General features: G+C 40.0%; 2 non-coding genes across 2 annotated transcripts; both read left to right on the forward strand.

Annotated features, from left to right (window-relative positions):
* The first annotated feature begins 1,341 nt into the window (after positions 1-1,341).
* On the forward strand, positions 1,342-4,685 carry LOC101296532. The gene is made up of 3 exons (XR_183924.1): positions 1,342-1,739; positions 1,860-2,662; positions 2,742-4,685. It is a non-coding gene; the product is annotated as an uncharacterized LOC101296532 (transcript).
* A 2,423-nt stretch (positions 4,686-7,108) lies between these two features.
* On the forward strand, positions 7,109-9,079 carry LOC101296728. Its single transcript, XR_183925.1, has 3 exons — positions 7,109-8,008; positions 8,133-8,216; positions 8,829-9,079. It is a non-coding gene; the product is annotated as an uncharacterized LOC101296728 (transcript).
* Positions 9,080-19,214: the final 10,135 nt, after the last annotated feature.

Here is a 19,214-nt window from a genome sequence, read left to right on the forward strand (position 1 = left end):
ACACACCCTTGGAACATCAAGAGCCTGATGATCTACTACAACCAATGAGCTACACTGAACTTCCACCACTCTATTTTTACCAGGAAAGATCCCCACTTATCACTCTTTCACCTTTCTAGAAGAAAGTCTTTATTTGCTTTTGTACTTTGTTGTTTAAGTGTGCCTGCCACACCACATGCTGTTCATATAGTAGCACAACAGTGCATGTAATGCCATTAGTATATCTATGCAAATTTCAATTTCCTTAGTATATGATTGTTATTATACTTTTAATTTGCGTGTTATAATCGTGTTGAGATCGGAATTTGCAAAAATCGAATTAGTTTGAAAAAAAATCTATCAAATCAAACAATTCGGCAAAGACTCTCGCGCTAAGCATACGACTATCAGTTCTAGTTACGTCAGCTCATTACTGATGAACTAGGGTCGATGCCCAGACGCGGACCAAGTGAGGTGCCCGTTCTACATAACTCCGATATGCAAACAAAAAACAAGAGAAGTTTGCAGGAACCCACGGGTATAGCTATCTCAACAAAAGTCTATCTATGGTAAAGGGATTATGTTAGAATTAACTAACTCTTTAGGTAAGAGTGTCCCTTACTTAAACAAGGAACAAATTGTTCACTTTGAGGGCAAGCCAATGGGACTTATTTGCTCAAACTTCTAGTAAAAACCCAGGCAAACCAAGGTAGATCACCAAACACTCGACACAAAAAAAAAACTGCCAAAAATAGCAACATAATAAAACCCATATCCTTGAAACAACACTTCAATTTAACTAGAGGAGTTAAGCAAAATATACCTAAGGATGAACACTGGTAGACTAAGGCGCTCATCCTCAGACATATCCGCATTATGTACTTTACATAAGAAAGCCATAAAAATCTAAGAAATTACATCCCCTTTTACAAAAGAGCCATTCGGCCTTTCGAAATAGCAAAATTTAGGGTTACTCATCCTTAGTTGAGTTAAAGTCTAAGCAATTAGAAAGAGAAACTGAAACTGAAAGAAGCTACACACTGTCCCCTGGAACCTCAAGAATCCACCTTGCACTACAAAAAAGAATTCAGTTAGCCACCACAGTTTGCCACAGCCAAGCTTTGCCGTCGCCTTTGGTCTAAGATTTGCAACGGCTCAACGACGGCGTATTTGCCGTCGCTAAATTTACACCACTTTGCGACGGCAACTTCAGGCCGTGGCAAAAAAATATGATATTTGCGACGGCAGACGAACACCGTGGCAAAATAATCCGATATTTGCGACGCCATGTTACCGCCGTGGTCAAAAACTAAAATATTAATAAAATGGTAATAAGAAACCTAGATCCCATGCCAGCAGCCCACAAACTCTTTCTTCTCTCCTTATCCCTCTTTCTCACACTCTCTCCCCCGATATCTCTTTCTCCTCCCTTAGATTGCCAGCGCCGGAGACTTCATCTCCGGCCACCGCCTCTTATCACCACCCACACCAAACAACACCGAGCCTAACCTGTTCAAAGCCCAACCCGTTTGACGGTAGGAAACGAATCTAGCCACCTTATGCGACCACCCAAGCCCGGCTGCCTTTGCCCAGCCAAAGCTCACTTTCGGTCATCTTCCTCCCTCATTGCCGTCACCATCGAGCCCAGAGGAGGCCAGGCGTTACAACCCAGGCCCCTCGACTTCCAACGACCACCATGGGTGAGATCAACATCGCCTCCAACGCCTAGAACGCCGCTGCACGTGCCGTCGCCAGCTAAGGCCTCTCTCTCTCTCTATTCTGCTCTATTTTTGCCGTTCAATTTTATCTTTGTCGCTCTATTTTTATGAATTAGATTCTAATCGATTCGATTTTTCTTTTCTTCTTCTTTGTTTCCACAGGTATATGGACAACAAGCTTCAAAGTAAGTTCACAATGTTCTCTGTTCATTTCAATTTGTTGTTCACAATGATCTCTGCTCTTTTCAGTTTGCTTATCCTCATTGTTCAATTTATTCATATCATAAAGTTTGGACTGGGCATTATCTTCAAATTAGATTGTAATCTTTTCATTATTTGTTTTGATGTTGCAGTAAGTCTATTATCAATTCTGTTTCGTGTTGTTTCCAGACTTTTTGTTAATTGAAGTTTGATGGATTTTGTTTTGTCATTTATGGTTTAGTCCATTAATCAGGAGTACTAATTATATCTACATGAAAGTTGTGTTTTAATATACGTAGTAGTCTTGTATCTGGTTTTCAAAAGATTAAAGGGTGTATTTGTTTGAACTGCCTCTATAGTGGTTCTGAATGTTCACAATTCTAGTTTAAGTTTATATTTCTTGGGAAAACAGTGCAAAGGAAGGTGTTTAATTTCTCAGTATTACTATGATTCATTATATTTGCTCTCTTTTTTCTGTCTGAGTGGTCATCAATTAATTTGTGTAAATACTGCATATTTTCTCTTGTGTTACTAATTGATCGATTTGATGAAGTTTTGTGACTTTAAAGGTTTCAGGAAATCTTTCAAATATTCTACAGAATTTAGTGTAAGTGAAATACTTTCCATCAACTTTGGTGTTATTTGGCAGCATTATAAAGTCAGAAACGATATCAGGATCACCTGCTATGGCCCTTTCAGAAGTAGTGGTCAGGGCAAGTGCTAGCATTAGTACTGCAAAATAATTCATCAAGGCCATGGTTAATGTAAGGATTGATTGTTGGGGAATTTGGTAACCATATCCTTGCTAATCTGCTATTTATAATCAAAGAGATCATTTTCTAGGTGCTGAAGAGGTTCTTGTTGCCAGCTTCTGTTAAGCCAATCTTGCATGGTCTCATTCATGGTCTTGATGCACTGTTCAGCTGTGTCATACCTATTATTCTGCTCATCATCTTCGGAATCACTATCTTCTTACATATTGTGGAGGTGATTAAATCTTTTACTTAGTTTGAATGATGATCTTTATTAATTTTATGCTTCAAGAATTCTATCTTCATCCCATTAGAAGTTAAAACAAAGTTCAGATAAAATAGAAGAAAACGAAAATAACAGTATCTGACTATCGCTTAGGAATCATGCCACCATCTTCTCAGTTGTACAATGTACTTTATTCATCTTCAGGTACAGGGCATAAGAGATATATGTTACCGTACCCTTATTGTTAATATGACTTGCAAACATTAATCTGATACATAGATTTGAACACTAAAATAGCAACTATGAAGCAAATTACTAGTACTGCATTTCTCTAATCATTTTATAGTCATGTATATACATTTGAAACAAATGACTTTAATTGATGTGTGAGCTTAAAAAGTTATAGCAGCAAGGTCTGTTGGTTGTTAACGTAGTCCTTAGATGATCTATTCCCTTCTGTGCATATCTGTAAAACCTTCATGGATTGCAAAAATCCAGGTAATAAAAACTTCATGAAAGAGGTTGTGTCGATGGTTGTTCTTGAGCAACAGTGGACAAGTGAGTTATTGCAGTCAAATGCATTGCATGAAGGTTTACATGAAGAAGAAATTAATGATGGATCGGTAGAAGATATTGCCATTATCCAAAGTTGTTAGGGAAGCTGCTGTAAGCATTGTTCCCACACTTAGAATGATGGTCTTTCTTAATTTTTAGCTACCCTATTAAGTGCTTGAAACTATTAGGTTCTGTCTTCTGAATTTGAAACTATTGAACTTGAAACTATTTTCTCTGTGTTGTTTGCAGTAGTGTATGGATTGCTGAAGCATTGGGGTTGCATGTAGAAGAGGAGAAGTGGCTGCATCATGAACAACTTGAGGTAAGCATTTGGAAGCCATGCACACTATTTTCATGTATTTACATGATTGCATGTCAACTATTTACATGTTAATCTACATTTTTATCCATATGTGCTATTAAGTACTATAATTGTTTTTTTTTTTTTATGGAAAATGTTTGGCTAAAGGCTTGCTGTTCTTGGCTTAATGATCCTAATTATAAGCATGGTTTTCATTTTCAAAGCACTGGCTAAGTAGATCATCAAAACCGTCAAGGTAGCTGGCCTCTAAAGTATTCTTGTATTCCTGGGATCCCTGGAACTTCAGCAGATACTCATTTTCCTTAACTGCAGATTGATCCTTAAGACCCATGACCTTGTCTTTAAGCCCTTGGATTACCAGTTCCAAATCCTCTTTTCGCTTACATTCCTTGACTTTAAAACTTTCAAGATGCTTGATTTTTTCCGCCATCCGGCTAGTTTCCTCTTCTTTTTCCTTCAGTCTTTTTTGACAACTCGCCAGCTTGGCCATTTCTTTCTTCCCTTGGTCCAACTGAGTCCTAGTCTCCACGAGCTCTTTGTTAGCCTCAGAAACCAGAGAATCCAGCTCACGAATCCTACCTGCCATTCTGTCAATTATGAGGTGAACCTTCACTCCGACCTGCAACGTTAGAAGAAACTTAAAATTCCCATGTCAGCGAACCAAACTTTATATACCAACAACAACAAAAAAGAAGAAGAAAATAATTGACAACCTTGAGCATCAAACCCTTAGCTCCATCCAACAGGAAGTCAAGCTTGCCCTCGAGCTCTTTCTCCCCAAATTCAGCCATGAAGGACTTGGAATCAACTATTTCGACCACGTCTTCAATGTAAGCGAAAAGAAAGTCTGGGACCCCAATCATGCGTAAGTGTGCCGGAGAATCCCCATGTTTTCGAGACTCTCTCCGAGCATCCATCATGAACCCTTCCTCTTGACCTTCCACTATCAGTTTCTTCTTTTGAACTTTCGGCCTTGACAGTCCCTCATCACCCATCTTCTTCTTTCCAGAAGCCTTGTCAGAAAGGTCAAACGAAGGCTTAGGAGAACCTCTATGACCACTAGAGAGTGATGCGTCCCTGACAGACCAAGACTCAGGCTTGGATTGTGAGGGCAAAGGAGAAGGTGCGCCCCTAGTAGAAGTAGAACGAACGAAAGGCTTAGGTGTTAAGGGCCATGTAATGACTTGTCGCTGGTTGAGAATCTTTGCCTGGAAGCCTGGATCATTCTTGTCAAGCGTCATGTCTGTGAGGAAAAACACATATTATTATGAATCTTAAACCCACCAAGTGCAAAGCAAAAGATCAACCACTGTGAAACTTGCTCCTAGTGCGGGGTGAGATCCCAAGTCGTTCCAACTTCTCTTCAATCACAAGGGCTTTAAAACGTCTTTCCGCTTTCGGGAGAGCGAGTAAATCCTCCAATTTCTTCTTCACAACTTCACTAAGTGCTAAGGGCTTCCTTCATTTCCTTACAAAAACGCATGTTAGTGACATACTAATAAACTTAAATTCCCAGTGCACAAAGAACAACCTTCTACACCTGCATCTTTAAAACAAGTTCCAATTTCAGGACCTGGATCCCCGTTTTTCTTGGTAGCAGCTGACCAACCCTTGACGTAAAACCATTTACTCCTCTAAGACTTCACAACCAATGGAAGGTCGGTTACGATTACTGGACGCTTGGGAATCAAGCAGAAGAAGCCTTTAATAGGATCGTTAGTGGCTGAGGCAGTCTCCTTTAGGCTTAAGAGATGGTGAAGAGCCTCAACAGGAGGATCACCACCATATCGTTCCCTTTATAATGCCACTAGAGCAATAACCATCCTATAACAATTGGTGTTGATCTGGGCAGGAGCAACGTCGAGCTCGCTCAACCACTCCTGAATCACCCGCTGGAGGGGAACCCTAACACCGACGTTTAACATAGCAGGGTACATGGTAACGAACCCTCTAGGAGGGTTGCTAGGAAGTTCGTCGTCCCCGATCAACCTTAACACCACGGAGTTGGGGATTTGATAGTTCTACCTCAGCTCATTCAAGGCTTCAATACTAGTCTCGATAAACTCTTGGTCGGCAGTCCACCGAAAGCGAGTGGACCTATAAGCCAACAACTCCCTCTTAACCTCAGTTAGTGCCTTTCTACCTATCGCAGACTGTTCTAGGTCAGTTGAGGACGATGACAAGGACTCACTACCAGACCCATGAATAGGGGAAACTGACCCGGCAACGCCTACGCCATTTGTCGACGAAGCCGTCATCTCCCGCTCGTCGGAAACAGTGCGGGACTCGTGATGTCCCTCACTCAGGTCATCATCTCCACTCTTAGAGTTCACCATGAACCCACGAGCCACCAACACCTCTGTCCTAAAAGCAAAAGAAGAAACAAACAAGAGAGTTGGAGATCCATGAAAGAAAGACATCTCTCGAATAGAAACAAACCATTGTACAATGCCCATGTCATGATCTAAAGGTGTCCGACAGTCGCCGTCAACCAACAAAACAACCATGTAAAGAAAAATATAATTAATGACCGAAAACGCGATAGCGTCGTGACAAGATCGCCAACGCTACCATACAACCGCCTAATCCTCAAAAAACAAAGGGCAAAGGAAAGGTTGAGTCAAATAGAGGGAGAAGAAGCAAAAAACCACCTGAGAAAGCTTGTTCGAGTAGGGGTGTGAAACAATGTCGAAATCCCAATCCTAGAAGTCAAGATTTCTACTAATCTTCGCCATTCTCCCCTCCTCACTTCCTAAAAACCCAGACGTCAACACCAAAAGAAGAGTGTACAAAAAAAAAAAAAAAGAAGAGAGAAAAGAAAGTATGAAGCAGAGATTGTGGGAGGAAGGTGGAAGAAAAAGGTAATTATAGACGATTAAGACGTGGCTCTCTGGCAAGCCATCAGGCTACGGTCAATACACCCTTACTCTTCTCAAAGAGAAGTGGGGTTAGGGTTAGATTACTAAAGGGAGGGCGCAACTGTTGATCTGGCCTAAGGCGAGCATAAGTTGGGACACGTGTCACAACATGGTATGTTCACATCAAAGCCTTACTTGGAGAACAAATAGCCCATTTTGAAGATAGGACTAATCACATCACCCACTTAAAAAAAACATACTATGTATGTTTTTTTTTGTTTTTTTTAGGTTTACTCTTTGATTATTTAAACGTTTAAGTGCACGTGAGTGACCATTTTTATGATGGGAAAGGTGAGAGATTGCCTTACATCATCCCTGCATGTATCCTCTCCTCTCTTTTTCTTTTTTCAAACCCGGTACCTCAACTTTTGTGACACGGTTAAAGTGGTACCCAGACTTTAAAAACTATTAATGTGGTACTTAAACTTTGTTTTTTTACCAAGGAAAGGCATAAGGCGAATTTCCGTCACGGTGTCGTCTGTTTGCTGACGTGGTTAGCATCGGGTCCACCAAAGAAAAGGCAAAAACGACATTTTACACACCCTAATCGAGTCAAAGCTCGACCTCCCTCCCTTTCTTTCCCTCCCCTTCCTCCCCTTCCTTTCCTCCCCTCCCTTAATCGACTAAAATCACAAAGGTCAGAGAAAAGAAGGAGAGAAGGTGGCTACCTCTCCGATCGGGTTTCCGATCCCCGTCACGGCAGCAAGCGAAACTGGTGCTGGTAGTGTCTGCGTTTTATGGCGAATCGAGGTTCGACTCAGGTATAAAAGTTGGTCTATTCTTCAATCTCTACCTCTTTGTATAATCGAATTTGAGTATGGATTGAGTGTTGGAAGGGTTGGGATTTTAGGCAGTGGGCACCACCGTGAGTTCTGCCGTGTACGGGGGAGGCGGTGACGTTTTGATCTTTGTTTGGTGATTTCCAGTTTAAGTGAATCTCTGAGCATGATTTTGATTGTTAGATGTATTGGATTACAAAGTTGAGGATTTGAGAGGGTAGATGATCGGAAGGTTTCTATCTATGTTCTTTTGCTGTTCTTAGAGACGTTTTGGATGTTGGCAGCCTATTTGATTTGTAACAGATGCATAGGAACCTTAGTTGGTTGTTATTGATGCTTCAATTCGAGATTGTCGAGAGTTGAAGCATATTGCTTACTCTAGTGCCCCTGAGTCTATGAAAAGTGAACTTCGAACTATATACAATCAATTGTGCTAAGATGATATGCCCATGGTTTGAAGATCTGCTGCAACTAACCTGGGAAAATTTGCTGCGACTGTTGAAGCTGCCCACCTCAAAACTAAGGTCATGTCTATATTTGAGGATTTGACACAGGATGGTATGTCCTCATGGATATCTTGGTTTTGATCTTAGACTTTATTATTTTATACTTGTTGTTTATAGACAATGTTGTTCATTTCTCATTGGCAATACGTGTGATGCAAATATGTTCCTTTTACCAGGATAAGTCTTGGCGTGTTCGTTACATGGTTGCAAATCAATTATATGATCGAGCTGTGTGAAGTTGTTGGTCCAGAAGGCACCAGGTAATCAATTATGTCATTCAGAAGTCCTTTTCCATGTTTTTTTGATAAAGGGGGTATGCATTCATTCAGAGTTGAGGGCAAATTAGCCACTCAACATGCTTGCATCAGAATTAAGAACACCATGAGAAGTTGAGCAAATCTTTTTGGAGGTGAATGGCCTGATCAAACATCCATTCGTTGAAGACTATATTAGGTAACAATAAGCTGTTTTGGAGTGACAGAGGTGGTGCTGCAAGTGCAGCAGTAGCAGTAGGGCATTTGCATAGGATGTGTGCAGTATCCTCATAAGGTCCTTTTCCATGTTTTGTTTCTTGAATGTGATAATTCTATAACTAAGTATAATGCATGATCTCTCTATAGATGTTCCTGTCTTTTTTTTTTAATGTACTTCTTAAAATATACCATGCATGACTAGCTTTCTTACCATACCTTCCTTTTATTTCCTTAAATGAAAAGTTACTATTTTTTGTCTATATATATTCAAGTTAGACCATTACATAATATTTTTCGTTATATCTATATTTCTGATTTGAGCCAAGATTTTAGTAATAGTTTGAGAACTTGTCACCTTGACTTCTAATTGGTTGTTCTTGTGATGTTAACATTTTTTAGGTCAGATCTGGTGCCTGCCTATGTTCGTCTTCTTCGCGATAATGAGGCTGAAGTACGGATTGCTACTGAATTGATGTTGGTTCATGATAGGCTAAATCAGAGAAACATAATATGTAATTCATCATGTTTTGGAATCAATTTTTTGCAAACAATTTGGTTCCTTGAGTTTTTGGAAACCAATTAAGCTTGAATTCTGATGTTGAACTGATATTGGTTTTAATTCCGTGATATTGGCAGCCCTTTTTGGTACTATGTTTGAATTTTTATGTTACATTTTCAGCTACTGCATAATATTTCCTGTCAGCAGATAAACACAGCAGCAGTGCCTAAACTCTACTAAACTGATCAATGTGATACCCAGGAAAATTCAAATTTAGAGCTTTTGGAGGGAAAACGGTTATGGAGAGAGTTAGAAGGTTATTTTTGTCATTGCACCTTTTTTGGGTGGGGCCCATGCCGGTCACGTCAGCAAACTAACGGCACAGTTACGGAAATTGGCCTCAGGCATTTCCATGGTAGCGAAATGGAAGTTTGGGTATCACATAGATAGTTTTTAAAGTATGGGTACCCACTTTGCCGTGCCACCAAAGTTGGGGTACCGGCGGTACATTTTCCTCTCTTTCAAATTTGTCATAATTATTATAGACCCGTAATTACGAGTACTAAACTAGTAGCAGAAATATTTTTTTTCTTTTCTTTAGAAAAACGTCTCACACGAAACCAAGTCATTTATCCTTATCCTTTATTTGATTAGTGAAAAAATGTACACGCCTTCTATCTCGTTTCCAAATTGTTGCAAGATTCAACAAAGCTCCCCGACCAACGCAGAGTCCTTGTTGGTCGAGGAACTGGGGGCTTCTTCGTGTCGGAATTTGGACGGGTAAAAATTATTGACTTTTCAATTCGTGACTTGTCAAACGAGTTGAATAGTCAAAACATCCACGAAGGACTTTGTCTACCAAACACAAAGTCGGAAAATAGAATGAAGATAAAATTGGCAAGTCAGAGTTAGCAGACTACAGAGTGTCCAGACCCTCGAGATCATATCTTAAGGCCTCATCACTCGACCTCCAGGACACAATACTCGGTCTTCAGGAGGCTTGAGTTGGATGGTCGACTTCCCAAGGTCCCTAACCGACCCCAAGTGTATTGAAATATTCTCTACCAAATACATATCTTCGTCATATGTATTGGTTTGATTGGAGAAGATATTGAGATTAGATGTGATTGGTTTGATTAAAGAAGATATTGTGACATCTCTGAGCCGAAGTATGGAAGAAGTACATATCTTTGTCATATTGGGAGATCTTGTCCTATTCGGAATGGTGTATATCTTGAAACACCATCATCCACACCTTGCTAGTATCTTGAAACAGTCATAAAACATCATCATCACCATAGCTTGTGTCAGGGTGGTATGGTGAGAATTTGTATCTAACCATGACTTTAATGACACCTATTATAATAGTTGGTCAAAAACCATACTTCAATAAGATAAGAGAGCACACCAGTAGGGGAGCAAATTTGCTCCCCACCCTAACTTCCCCACTTTGCTCCCCACCCACTTAAATGAATAACACCTATCCCACTCTCACTCAAAAACTCTCCCAACTCCCTTTCTTCTTCTTCTTCTTCACAACTCTCTGCAACTCCCCCTCCTCCACATTCAACCTTCCCCAACCCCCACCCAAGCCCTCTCGTCCGACTCCCTCCGCCTCTCTGTCCTCCACTCCCACCGCCGCCTCCCCCGTCGTCTCCGGCGCCTCCACCGGCCGGCCAGTACTTCGTCCACCTCTGCCTCGGCTCCCCTCTGCAGCCCCTCCTCCTCGTCGCCGACACAGGCAGCGACCTCGTCTGGCTCCGCTGCTCCACCTGCAAATCCTGCTCCCACCGCCTCCCCGGCTCCGCCTTTCTCGCCCGCCACTCTTCCACATTCTCCCCCTTCCGAGTGCTTCCGCCTCTGCTGGGAGTTGCAGAGAGTTGTGAAGAAGAAGAAGAAAGGGAGTTGGGAGAGTTTTTGAGTGAGAGTGAGACAGGTGTTAGTCATTTAAGTGGGTGGGGAGCAAAGTGGGGAAGTTAGGGTGGGTTTGCTCCCCACCAGTAGGGGGGAAAGGAGGAAAAAAGAGAGAGAGGCCATGCATATGTAAGACAAGATTTGTCAGAGAAAGCCATAGAGAGAAATAAGCACAGCAAAACAATTGCATGAGAGCCTCATTCTACAGTGCAAGACCACAATTCAAACAGAAGAGTCGTAACCACCCCAAAACCCTATAAAAGCGGAGCTCATCTTCTTCATTTCGGGTAACTCATTCTCTCTCTATCTTCTTCTCCATTTTTTCTCTCTATTAAAATGGCTTTCCATTCCTGTTATCAAGCTTTCTTAAAAAATCTCAACTGACTTTATCATCAGAGCTTGTTAGGCCAGCGTCACACCGGTGTCAAATCAGTCCAGCCATTGCTTCCCACCGCTCTCCACCTCGGATTTCATCGTAACTTAGTTGACTCAAATCCAACCCCAAAATTTCGCATCAACACAACAATTCATAAGAATATTTCTAACTTAGGAGGAAATTGATTATGTTCCATATGATTAAAAACACTATTGTAGGCTGACCTCACAGTGAAACATCCATTAGGAGTGTAACCCCAAATTTGCATATCGTCTCCACAACCATCAAAACCAGGAGGAACACAGAGAATTTCATGAATAATTGTCACACCCCGGTTCCGGCGTTTGGCGTCGGGTGGTTAGAACCCGCCGACGTCGGGACCGGGGTGTGACAATAATATCTTAAGGTAAGCATATATAGAGCAAGTAAATTCATATTCCAGCCATTGTTATCCCAAAAAGACCAAACAATAGCATTCATATCAATATGAGTATTAGGCAGGACTACATTAAAGAGCGAGAGCTTGCTGATCCATATATCAGACATGGTTTTACCCTTCCAATTTTATGAGATTGCATAGTTCCCATGAGCCATCTTTAACAGAAAATTGACAATTTTACCTAGAACATAGTTAATAAATTACATTACCTGAATATTCTCTTTCTGAGACAACAAAATCATGAACTGGGCACCACCATTAATCCAAGGCAACAATCTCAAGAGCTATAGCCTTAATAAGCTTTCTGTTGGAACTCCAGTTTGAGCTAGCTTACTTGAATGTTCAAGACCAACTCAAGTTTCAAAGTGCAGAATCATGAACTTTGAAAAGCAACAAAATTTTCTCAAGCAACAGAATCATGAACTGGGCTTCGCCAATCATTTGAAGGCAACTCATAAATAAAAACAATATATTAACCGAAGACAACTCATAAATCGAAGGCTACATATTAACCGAAGGCAACTCATATATCCAAGGCAATATTAGTCCAAGGAAACTCATAAATAGAAAAGAAAAATCATATTAATCAAAGGCAACAAGAGAATCATGAACCCCACCACCACAATTATTGGGTCAAAATACCGGGGCAACACCAAAGAATCTAAGCAAAAGGCATACAAATCCATCCAATTACGATTCAAGAAACGACAGAACTTTGAGAAATTACCTGAAATGAAAATGGTTCTCTCATCTTTCTCCCTTCTCTTTCTCTCACTCTCTCTATCTCAACAATATTGTCTGTCCGAGACAACAGAACCAATATATCGAAGGCAACAAAACCAATTAAGCCATCTACATTGAGTTTCATGCACCCAGTTGGATGTTTCAACCTAGAAAGGATTTAGACAATAATTAATTATCTAACCTGGAGAGATGAGCTTGAGCATTTGTTTGAAATTTAGGTCTCTCTCTCTCTGTACATAACCGAGACGAATCCCCCACACTTGGTTTGAAATTTCAAACATAGTTGGGGCGCTTAGGTCGGCAAGACAACAACAACTCTTTTCCTATTTCTTTTTTTCTTTCAGTACATATGGGGCAAAAGAACTAGCTAGCGTTTTTGCCTTAAAACCTGTAGCTCTAGTAAACCCCACGATATCATCCAACAAAGTTTCTGTGACCAAAGCCCGGGTCATACATGTGAGACCCGGTAAAGTTATAGCTATATGTATTGCAGTCGCGAATGATTTTGGTAAACGATTTCTATAGCGGACGGACATTGCTTGGTTTAGTTGGGTTCGAGAAGTTTCATTTTTAAATCGGGCCTAAGGAGGGCAACATTGTAATTTTATATATATGAGCTACAAATTCATAAGCTTTGTGCAGAATGACCAGAAGCTTCTCCTGTTTTCTTTCCTCTCCTACGAACACTCTCGATATTGATCACTCTCTTTCTTTCTCTCTCTCTGTCTCTCTGTTCATGTTCAAGAAGGCAAAGCTGCTAAATATTCATGGTGGGATGTTAATCTTCAGTTCAAGGATACAACAGAGATGGAGTTTGGGTCGTTTGACTATGTACCGTCGACACCGATTCGAGTTGTAGAAAGCCACAGGCATGAACGTTATTCTTCTTCTCTTAGCATATTGAGGTAAAGTCCTAAGAACCCATAGATTTGGGATTTCTGATTTTGATAGATTGGGTTCTAATTATTCTGTTATTTGGAATGCCAGTGACACAGAATTTCGAGTGGAATTTGAGTTCCAAGGAAAGAAGCATGAAGTCCATGGAGAGTTACTGAATTTGAAAAGGGAGAAGTGATCGATGGAGCTGAAATGAAAGGTAAAGTTCTTTCACCGAATTGAAATTGGGTTCAGTTAGGAGGTTATGGTAGTAGTGTTAAGTGGTGATCTTATTTGAATGAAACAGAATGCAAGATTTCCAGTATAATTACAAAAGCAAGGATGGAGATATGTATTTCAGAAGAAGGTAAGATCCTTTTTACGAAAGTGAATGGCATGTGTTCAGTATTTGGAATTTGGTATTGATGATCTGTATTTCTATCAATGAAAACAGAGCATATGGCGATCAATTGCTTTGGTCCATCAACGCATCAAAAAGGAAAAAGTTTCCAGTAAAGAAAGTACAAGGTGAGTAGGTGATCAGTTTGGACAAGTATTGTTAGACTTGGTTGTGTTTGGCATGGACATACTTTAGTGAAAGTATTATAGAGCTATTGTAAGTATGCGTTGATCACTTGCTATGAACGATATGGTTTTGATCTATTGGTAATATGCTGCATCATATTTACAAGAATGAGATTGAGCGGGATTGAGCTGGGTGTGCATGTTTGGTTAAAGTTAAATGTCTTTTCAAATTTGTTATCATATATAAGGCTTCCATTTTGTATCTTGATTACTCGATACATTTCCTTGTGTTTTATTTGGAAACCTTGTCGAAGTTGTTTGCTTTGTCAGCTACTTTATTCTATTTTCTTATCATAGTTACCCATACTATCAAGGAAATATGTTTTAGTTGATCTTGGCTATATTTTACTGGAGTAGTTATTTCACATTGGTTTTGCTTTATGCTTTATAGCTTGATTCAAAGGAAGTAAATCTGTTTTATTATAATGTTTTACACCTCAAATAAGTTAACGCTTCTGACTTCTACTTTTGTTTCCAATTTAAGAAAATTTTAGTTAGTTTAATTAAAATGCCTTGCGGGTTCTTAGGGCTTGAGTGATGGGCCCTAGCTTAGGTTCTCAGAGAACGCGGCACTGTAATGTGCTCGATTTGATGAGGTGCAAATCGGGGCGTTACAATACAAAGTGCATATACCCTTGGCATAAATGACACTGTTCTTTGAAGATGTCTGCAACCATATTACGCTCCCCATGTATATGCTTAATCTGAATAAACTCAAATTCATGCATAAGATACCTGCAGTTCACAATCAAAGTCCCCAAAGGATGAAGATCAATACTGTCACAGTGAATGATATATTGATAACAAAAGAAGAATCAGACTCAACTTCTAACTTGGTGATTTTTCAACTCAAAGCCAGTTGTAGGCCATGGAAGAGACTCTACCTGTAAAACCTCACCAGCTCCAACATTGATCATAAAGACCACCACACCAGCTTCCAAAGTCATCTCTTATAACATCACCAGCTCCAATAGCACCATTACTGACTCTTGAGCCATCAATATTAAGTTTATGATGACCAACAACAGGTTTAAACCAAGAAATCATTTCCACAAGTCTACTAATAGTAAAAGTAGACTTAGCAGCAGCAGCTTTGGACCATTCATTAGCCTATCTAAAAGTAACTTTAGGGGGCTACAAGGATAATAGAAGTTCACATCAAAACACTCTTGCATCTCCACTTCCATAAAGCCCAACAACAGAACATGGAGAATATATTCCAGCTTAGATTATCCATATGATAGCCTTTTTGTAGCAGATTAGCTAAGATCCAATCATCCCAATATAAGATAAAAGTAGCTAACATATTAGTAGGAATGCCACACCTATTTAGCCTTAGGACAATGTTTCTGGAGTATTTGTGCAGAACTGGCAAGAAGGATTAGAAGTGAGCATTCGTTTAAAACGCTGCTCATTAGTTAGCAGCTTACTCAAAACAAAAGACCAAAGAAAGATCTTGAGTTTAGGAGAATAGAAAGAGACCAATTCCTCAACCAACAGTAATTTTGAAACCCCTGCTCATCACAAAGAATTTTATAGGCTGACTTAACAAAAAGGGAAAATTGTCCAAACAGTGTCTCACCTTTTACAGAAGCTAAACTTTGGTATCTCAACTTTGAAAAACTTCATAACGGTATCTCACGTTCTTAACCCGACCTAAGATTCGTATCTGAAGCCGTTAGATCTGTTAAAAAGACTAACGGCAGTTATGTTTTGGTCTAGAAATGACCAATGTAACCTTTACTTTTTGTTTTCATTATTATAAAAAAAAGAAGTGATAATTTTGTCTATAGCTCTCTCTCTCTTTGACGGGTTTTGGGAAGTGGGTGATAGCGATCTGTTCCGGCGAATGTTGTTTGTATTTTCTCTGTGTTATCTCATCAGGTTTCTAATCAGGTTTCTCTCTATGTTATCTCATCAGGTTAGCTCTCTCTCTGTGTTAGAGCAAGTTCACCTGTTGGGTTAGAATGAATACAGTGACCTGGGTCACTCTGGGTCACTGTGACTGGGCAGCAGTTTTCACCCGTTTAAAATGTGAGATTGCTGCCACGTGGCAGTAACTGTTTATTGAATTTTAAAATACATTTTTATATACAATTAATCGTTTTATGTATAAATAAATAGTAATTTATATATATTATATGACATATTAAAATTAATGTTTTTATTTCATGACATTTAAGTAACAAGTCAAGCTTAAAAAATACTTTTATTTGATATTGTCTAATGAAAAACTAGGCATATGTAATTTATAAATTTAAGTAACAGTTTTCAGATTTTTTCTATAAATTTATAAATAAATAAATAAAAAATACATAATTTTTTTCTTATAACTGGGCTGCTGTTTCTTCTATGGGCACCCAGAATTTTTCTCTGGGCTAACGACGAACAGCAGCTCCGCACGCACCCCAGCCTCCTCCGATGGCGAGCACCCCAGTCTCCTCCGCAGGCCCAGCTGCTTCGCGCGCACAACAGCAAGCAACGCAACTCCAGCCTCCTCCGCACGCCCGGCCGCTCCGCACGCACAGCAGCAAGCAAACCCCCTGCCTTGCGCGACCCTGGCAGCGAGTGCACCAGGCCTCCTCCGGCCTTGGATCAGCCGCGCAACCATCCCGGCAACCCCCTGGCGTCCTCCACGTAGTGGGTTCAGCTGATATGGCGCAAGTCGCCTGGGCTGGTGTTCTCCTCTCACCTGGGTTAGATATCTCCCTAAAAATCTAACCTGGGTTGGATTGGGGAGATAACTCATTTATGGGTGGAAGTAAAAAAATTTAGGCTGGGTTTCTTTGCCTATGTGGATCCAACCTGGGTTGGATTTTTTTCCCACTGGTGGACTTGCTCTTATCTCATCAGGTTTCTCATTGCCGGAGGTAGCGGCGATGGATAAAAAGGTGGCGGCGGAGGTAGTGATGGTGAAACAGGTGGAGGGTGGTGAATGTGATGGAGGTGGAGGTGGAGGTGGAGGTGGTGACTGTGAAGGAGGTGGAGGCAACAACGATGAAGGAGATGGAGGTGAGGGTGATGGCAGTGGTGGTTGTGGTGAGGAGGTTGGGAGTGAGGCGGAGGGGTCAGCGGTGAATCAGTGATGAGGAGAAGGAAGAGAGAAGGTGGTGGTGATTGGGCGCCATTGAAAAGAAGATAGGGTGAGGTTTGCTATGAGTGAGAATCTTTCTGGTTTTGGAGAGAGGAAAGAGAAATCAAGAGTGAAGAAAGAAGAAGAAAGAGTAAAAGTAAAAGCAGAAAAATACAAAAATAGGAAAAATAGAAGAAATATATTTAGATATGAAAAGATAAAAGTAACTTTCACTTAGTAGTTATTTTAACGAAGCTAACGGTTCCAGACATGAATCTTAGGTCGGGTTAAGAACGTGATACCGTTCTGAAGTTTTTCAAAGTTGAGATACCAAAGTTTAGCTTCTGTAAAAGGTGAGACACTGTTTAGACAATTTTCCTTAACAAAAAATATCCTGAAAGAAGTATTTCCCCAAATAACTTGATCAGGTAAATCACAACCAGCTACACCAATTATTATATCAACCATTTCACCATGCAAATTAACAGTAAACATAGGTAAGTTCCAGCTGTTATCAATCCAAAAACCATGCACCAAGGAGTTCTCATCAATAATACCAAGATTAACAACATAACATATTAGAATACCATATGGAGACCACTTATCAATCTAAAATTTTGCATGCACACCATTCCCAATTCTCCAAACAATCCCTATCTCAAAAGCCCAGCAATAGCAGACCAAGTGATAGAGTAGTTCAAGGGTTTTTTATGATTGTTATGCAAAAGATACTCAAAATGAAGATATTTCCTTCTATAAATTTTGAAAGGCAACAAAAATCTTTCAGGCAACAAAATCATGAACTGGACACCACTAATTATTTAAAGGCAACTCATACAACCAAGGTAACATATTAATCGAAGGCAACTCATAAATCGAAGCCTACATATTAATCGAAGACAACTCATAAATCCAAGGCAACAAATTAGTCCAAGGCAACTCATATAAGCTCTACAACCATCACAGCTAGGAGGAACACAGAGAAATTCATGAATAGAGCAAGTAACTTCATATTCCAGCCAGTGTTATCCCAAAAAGAGAAAACTAGAGCATTCACATCAATATGAGTATTAGGCAGGGCTACACTAAATAGCGGAGCTTACCAATCCATATATCAGGCATGGTTTTACTCTTCTAGTTCTATCAGATTACATAATTCCCATGAGCCATCTTAAATAGAAAAATGACAAGAACACAGTTAATAAATCACATGAGCATGGCAACAATATTCTCTTTCCGAGACAACAAAATCATGAATTGGGCACCACCAACTAATCCAAGGCAACAATCTCATGGGCTATAGCCTCAATGAGTTCTCCGTTAGAACTCTAGCTTGGGCTAGCTTACTTGAATGGTTCAAGACCAACTCAAGTTTCAAAGTGCAGAATCATGAACTTTGAAAGGCAACAAAAATCTCTCAGGCAACAGAATCATGGACACCACCAATTATTCGAAGGCAACTCATAAATCCAAAACAACATATTAATCGAAGGCAACTCATAAATTGAAGGCTACATATTAACCGAAGGCAACTCATAAATATGAGGCAACTCCATATTATTAATCAAAGGCAACTCATAAATCTAAGGCAACATATCAGGGAAACACCAGAGAATCAAGGCAAAAGAAATTCAAATCCATCAAATTATGATTCAAGAAACAGGAGAAGTTTGAGAATTTACCAGAAATGGATTGGGTCTCTCATCTTTCTCCCTTATCTCTCTTTCTCAACAATATTATCTTTCTGAGGCAAAAGAAATACAAATTAAACCGCATGAAGAGGGATAGAGAGCACCAGTAATTTGATTGTAATTTTATGCTCAGATTTAAGTGAACACAAATCGAGAAGGGACAGAGAGAACGAGAGAGCCGCTTCGAAACAATCCCAGCGATGATCTTAAATCCATCCAACGGTCTCTTCTCTCTCTCTCTCTCTCTCTCTCTCTCTCTCAAACTGGCATGGGTTTGAATTTCAAATATAGCTAGACAGCTAGGTCGGTAAGAACAACGACTCTTGTCCTATTTCTTTTTTCTTTTCTTTTTATTTTCATTATCAAATACGAGAACACCCATTTGAGTTTATAAAAAGAGCTGAGAGGAGAAGTTCTAACGTGGTTTTATTTTTCTTTGATCAAAAGAGGTCATCCTTTATTAGCTCAACAAGTAGTACAAAAATGATCCCCCTCATGAGGGTGACAGAAAAAACCGTTCCGTAGAAACTACTACAAATCCACCTAAAAAAGAGCAAACTATACTAGCAATCTCCTAGTACACCCGCC

This window comes from Fragaria vesca, linkage group LG2 (assembly GCF_000184155.1).
Source record: "Fragaria vesca subsp. vesca linkage group LG2, FraVesHawaii_1.0, whole genome shotgun sequence".
Taxonomy (NCBI): Eukaryota; Viridiplantae; Streptophyta; class Magnoliopsida; order Rosales; family Rosaceae; genus Fragaria; species Fragaria vesca.